The sequence below is a fragment of the Palaemon carinicauda genome, chromosome 39, assembly GCF_036898095.1.
Source record: "Palaemon carinicauda isolate YSFRI2023 chromosome 39, ASM3689809v2, whole genome shotgun sequence".
Taxonomy (NCBI): Eukaryota; Metazoa; Arthropoda; class Malacostraca; order Decapoda; family Palaemonidae; genus Palaemon; species Palaemon carinicauda.
In genome coordinates this window covers 22,940,366-22,946,899 of record NC_090763.1, presented here as the reverse complement: position 1 = coordinate 22,946,899, position 6,534 = coordinate 22,940,366, and the positions used below count along the sequence as shown (strand labels likewise).

At 40.1% G+C, this 6,534-nt stretch overlaps 1 protein-coding gene across 1 annotated transcript in view; it reads left to right on the top strand.

Annotated features, from left to right (window-relative positions):
• The first annotated feature begins 401 nt into the window (after positions 1-401).
• The window catches only part of LOC137631073 (transforming growth factor beta receptor type 3-like), a 397,216-nt gene continuing 391,083 nt past the window's right edge, over positions 402-6,534 (top strand). The window contains 1 exon segment of the mRNA XM_068362679.1: positions 402-1,025. The gene's annotated coding sequence lies outside the window, so the exon portion shown is untranslated.

The window sequence follows — 6,534 nt, the reverse complement described above, 5'->3', positions numbered from 1 at the left end:
TGTAGTCCAAGAAACTAAACACCGTGCGAGAAAGATAATAATCAACTAATTAATGTTTATTGAAGGACTTCTTGTGGTCAAAAGTATAGTAGAGAAACATCTTCAAGTCGGTAAAGAACACATAAAAAGCCCGCCTTCTACGCTCATCATTTTTAATTGCACTCGGCATTTCGATATAAACAAAGGTACGTAAATGACATCCAGTCCAGTGCGTAAGATAAGACATATTGTAAGTGTCAAAGAATTAAGGATGGAAATGCAGATGGGGATTGAAGGTTAGTTTTTGCGTTGTTGCACGATATGTTTTCCGGGGCGATGGTGGTCATGGGATAGGAGGGGGGAGAGGTGGTGGGTGAATGGCGACAACTGTAAAGTAACCTCCATCACTGCATCAGTATCAGTCGGCACGAGCGGAAGACTACTTCAACTGCGTTTCGTCTCCCGGGTGCTTCGGGGCCCCCTCCCTCAAAAGTAATTTATGTGATTTTCAAAGAGATTCCTTCATGACTCACGCTCTCAGACGTAACATGTGAGAGGCAGAGAAAGCGTTGTTATTTTTTTTTCTCGGTGACTGCACGAAGAAGAAAGTCCTTCAGGAGGGAATCTCGATGTGAAATACAAACCCCTTGGACAAGTGGGGGGCTCAATTTGGTCACACAGATTCCATATTTGTGTGTCCTCAATACAGTATTTAACAAAAAAATGAGTGTTGATTAACTAAGTGATTGGGAACGGGCCTATATTATTTCCGCGTTGATGTGACTGGTCAGTTTTGGCTCTCATGTTTGATGGGATGTTTATGTGAGAGAAGTGAACAGGCTGGGAAATAGCAGGTGATTTGTTTGTTCCAATAGAAAAGTACCTTTGAACGTGATTGCGAATGAAGGAAACCTGTATTTGTTGTTGTTGTGTTTTAAGGTCCACGATGAAAGGACTGGAAGCAACGTCTGCCGACATCACCACCACACCCATGCCTTAACTTCTTTTCTTCTTCTTCTTCTTCACTGATTGGTCGGCTCTTTAAGGTAAGTTGTTTTTAGATGTAATGAGAGAGAGCGCCAGAGCATCATTGGCCTAGCTGTGACAACCATTTTGTGTTGGGTTAGGTCGTTCCAAAAACATGCCACCGAGAAAGGAGGCAGAACACCACGCAGCCTCTTCAAATCCCCCTTCAAAAGATGCACACACATTTTTGAAGCAAATATTACCTACGGTGATTACAAGTTGGGGTCACAGAAATGCCAACAAAAGTAAAGAAAAGCTCAATTAACTGGATCAAAACCTGATGCGCACTTGGTGGAAGTTAGGTTGGTTTGCTCTCTCTCTCTCTCTCTCTCTCTCTCTCTCTCTCTCTCTCTCTTCCAGTAGGACTAACGCCAGGTTTTGTGCGCATGTGGGGGGGGGGGGGAGGAGGAGTGGGAACTCGGGACCTATCATCAACGGTAAAGAAGAATGATATAGCTCTGATTTAGCGGTAATCTCTCGTTTATATGACACGATTTTGCTGTTTAGAAGAAGAGATTGCCGCAGCATCTTTGCCTGGGCAGTGATAGATTAGCCTTCTGGGCGCGTTAATGCGTACAGGTTGTAAAACGGTTTGTTTACGTCACCAGCACTGCTGTATATACATTGCCTTGCGCTTGGCCATGCGTAGGGGAGAACCCCATCCACTAACATTATGAGGGCGCTGGATTAGGCCTACTGTGCGGGATGATGCGATTCGTATGGGCGCTGAGTTCGTTTGGGTTTGGTTTTTGGATGTTCGTCCTGTTGTGGTTTTTGTTTTATTTCCGATTCCTGTTTATTGTGTGATGTGCTTAGCGGAGGAGATGCTGTTAGCGTATAATGTGGATGATAAATCTAGCCTGTTATAACATCCACAGGAAGATTGAGTATGTATTTGTCAAAAGATTTACAGTACACACACACACACAGATATATATATATATATATATATATATATATATATATATATATATATATATATATATATATATATATCTGGTTAGTTTGTACAGGTTCAGTTTTCATGAACTTGCTCTTGTTATGACCCTATACCAAACCACATTGTATTGTAACCCTAGCTGTACGTGATCATACAAATGATTTAAAACCACAGTGGTATCAAGTTATACTTACATAAATATATAAAGAAAAAAAACAGGGCCAGAGAACGGGACTCGCTCAGCTTTCATTTGACTTATGGTTGTTTTCTTTTGAGGATCTCATTTTCCTGAGTTTTACGTATTAAATATATATATATATATATATATATATATATATATATATATATGTGTGTGTGTGTGTGTGTGTGTGTATGCTCAAGTATTAAGCCATACATTTTAATATTAATTTCAGGAGACTTGATTAGCCCATTTAAGAAATTATACGGAGGCATAACAAACATGAGTTGTGCCACTATTCAAACTCCCGCCTTGATTGCTGAATTATCTGCAAGTGTGATCCATTTAATAAACCCTAAATGCATACCTGAGGATCGAATCCATCCCAGTGCATTTACTGAATATATATATATATATACATATATATATATATATATATATATATATATATATATATATATATATATATATAGATAGATAGATAGATAGTGTGTATATATGTGTATAATATTTGTACATGAGCTCTATACTGTAGGATTCCAATTACAAGTTTGATGTATTCATACACATAATATATATTCTTATGATGAATAAACATATTTTGTTTATACTTGATATTACTTTTTTTTTGTGTGATGCTGTTCATGGCGTGAGCGTTACTATTCTTATCAATTTTCTCTTCTGCGTTGTAGTATTTCTCTCTCTCTCTCTCTCTCTCTCTCTCTCTCTCTCTCTCTCTCTCTCTCTCTCTCTCTCTCTCTCTCTCTCGTACAGTAGCGCCATATTGTCCCTCCCAGTAATACTTGGGTTTATAAAGTGTATTTGTTCATAAGACTTTTAATGCCATATTGATACCCATTGCAGACTGCGCTATGTCCACCCATCTCATTACTGTGGTACTTCATGTCTGCAGCGTGTTAAGTATCGAAAAATAATCCCCATTTCTCCAAATATTTTTTTTTTATATGTATATAAGTTGGGTGAAAGAGGAATGAGGATAGTAAGCTTTGTAACAATATTAAGGAATGCTTTTTCTATCCCTTGATTTTGGGGATGAAGACCTGTCCAGTGTTGGTGAAGATTTATTTCAAGTTCCACAAAAAACTTGGTTCTTACACCTTTGTTAAAGAAAAATTATCACTATTATTTCTGTGGTTATATATGAATCCTGGAAGCTCACTTTAGAAAGATGAATTGGATGTTATCACTGGTAGTGGCGTAGCATTGCAATGCGCTCCTTTTTTTACACTAGTCGTGGAATTGCTATGCCATTGCAATACGTTCCTTCATTAACCCAGTCATGGAATTGCTATACCATTGCAATATGGTTCTTCATTACACCAGTCATGAAATTGCTATGCCATTGCAATGCGAACCTTCATTACACCAGTCATGGAATTGCTATGTCATTGCAATATGGTTCTTCATTACACCAGTCATGGAATTGCTATGCCATTGCAATCCAAACCTTTATTACACCAGTCATGGAATTGCTATGCCATTGCAATATGGACCTTCATTAACCCAGTCATGGAATTGCTATGCCATTGCAATACGTTCCTTCATTAACCCAGTCATGGAATTGCTATGCCATTGCAATACGGACCTTTATTACACCAGTCGTTGAATTGCTATGCCATTGCAGTACGTTCCTTCATTAACTCAGTCATGGAATTGCTATGCCATTGCAATACGGACCTTTATTACACCAGTCATGGAATTGCTATGCCATTGCAATATGGACCTTCATTACACCAGTCATGGAATTGCTATGCCATTGCAATACGTTCCTTCATTAACCCAGTCATGGAATTGCTATGCCATTGCAATACGGACCTTTATTACACCAGTCGTTGAATTGCTGTGCCATTGCCATATGGTTCTTCATTACACCAGTCATGGAATTGCTATGCCATTGCAATACGGACCTTCATTACACCAGTCATGGAATTGCTGTGCATTTGCCCTATGGTTGTTCATTACACCAGTCATGGAATTGCTATGCCCTTGCAATACGGACCTTCATTACACCAGTCATGGAATTGCTGTGCCATTGCCATATGGTTCTTCATTACACCAGTCATGGAATTGCTATGCCATTGCAATACGGACCTTCATTACACCAGTCATGGAATTGCTATGCCATTGCCATATGGTTCTTCATTACACCAGTCATGGAATTGCTATGCCATTGCAATATGGTTCTTCATTACACCTGCCATGGAATTGCTGTGCCATTGCCATATGGTTCTTCATTACACCAGTCATGGAATTGCTATGCCATTGCCATATGGTTCTTCATTACACCAGTCATGGAATTGCTATGCCATTGCAATACGGACCTTCATTACACCAGTCAGGGAATTGCTATGCCATTGCCATATGGTTCTTCATTACACCAGTCATGGAATTGCTATGCCATTGCCATATGGTTCTTCATTACACCAGTCATGGAATTGGTATGCCATTGCAATATGGTTCTTCATTACACCTGCCATGGAATTGCTATGCCATTGCCATACGGACCTTCATTACACCAGTCATGGAATTGCTATGCCATTGCTATACGGACCTTCATTACACCAGTCATGGAATTGCTATGTCATTGCCATATGGTTCTTCATTAGACCTGTCATGGAATTGCTATGCCATTGCCATATAGTTCTTCATTACACCAGTCATGGAATTGCTATGCCATTGCCATATGGTTCTTCATTACACCAGTCATGGAATTGCTATGGCATTGCAATACGGACCTTCATTACACCAGTCATGGAATTGCTATGCCATTGCAATACGTTCCTTCATTAACCCAGTCATGGAATTGCTATACCATTGCAATATGGTTCTTCATTACACCAGTCATGAAATTGCTATGCCATTGCAATGCGAACCTTCATTACACCAGTCATGGCATTGCTATGTCATTGCAATATGGTTCTTCATTACACCAGTCATGAAATTGCTATGCCATTGCAATCCAAACCTTCATTACACCAGTCATGGAATTGCTATGCCATTGCAATATGGACCTTCATTAACCCAGTCATGGAATTGCTATGCCATTGCAATACGTTCCTTCATTAACCCAGTCATGGAATTGCTATGCCATTGCAATACGGACCTTTATTACACCAGTCGTTGAATTGCTATGCCATTGCAGTACGTTCCTTCATTAACTCAGTCATGGAATTGCTATGCCATTGCAATACGGACCTTTATTACACCAGTCATGGAATTGCTATGCCATTGCAATATGGACCTTCATTACACCAGTCATGGAATTGCTATGCCATTGCAATACGTTCCTTCATTAACCCAGTCATGGAATTGCTATGCCATTGCAATACGGACCTTTATTACACCAGTCGTTGAATTGCTGTGCCATTGCCATATGGTTCTTCATTACACCAGTCATGGAATTGCTATGCCATTGCAATACGGACCTTCATTACACCAGTCATGGAATTGCTGTGCATTTGCCCTATGGTTGTTCATTACACCAGTCATGGAATTGCTATGCCCTTGCAATACGGACCTTCATTACACCAGTCATGGAATTGCTGTGCCATTGCCATATGGTTCTTCATTACACCAGTCATGGAATTGCTATGCCATTGCAATACGGACCTTCATTACACCAGTCATGGAATTGCTATGCCATTGCCATATGGTTCTTCATTACACCAGTCATGGAATTGCTATGTCATTGCAATATGGTTCTTCATTACACCTGCCATGGAATTGCTGTGCCATTGCAATACGGACCTTCATTACACCAGTCATGGAATTGCTATGCCATTGCCATATGGTTCTTCATTACACCAGTCACGGAATTGCTATGCCATTGCAATACGGACCTTCATTACACCAGTCAGGGAATTGCTATGCCATTGCCATATGGTTCTTCATTACACCAGTCATGGAATTGCTATGCCATTGCCATATGGTTCTTCATTACACCAGTCATGGAATTGGTATGCCATTGCAATATGGTTCTTCATTACACCTGCCATGGAATTGCTATGCCATTGCCATACGGACCTTCATTACACCAGTCATGGAATTGCTATGCCATTGCTATACGGACCTTCATTACACCAGTCATGGAATTGCTATGTCATTGCCATATGGTTCTTCATTAGACCTGTCATGGAATTGCTATGCCATTGCCATATAGTTCTTCATTACACCAGTCATGGAATTGCTATGCCATTGCCATATGGTTCTTCATTACACCAGTCATGGAATTGCTATGGCATTGCAATACGGACCTTCATTACACCAGTCATGGAATTGCTATGGCATTGCAATACGGACCTTCATTACACCAGTCATGGAATTGCTATGCCATTGCAATACGGACCTTCATTACACCAGTCATGGAATTGCTATGCCATTGCAATACGGA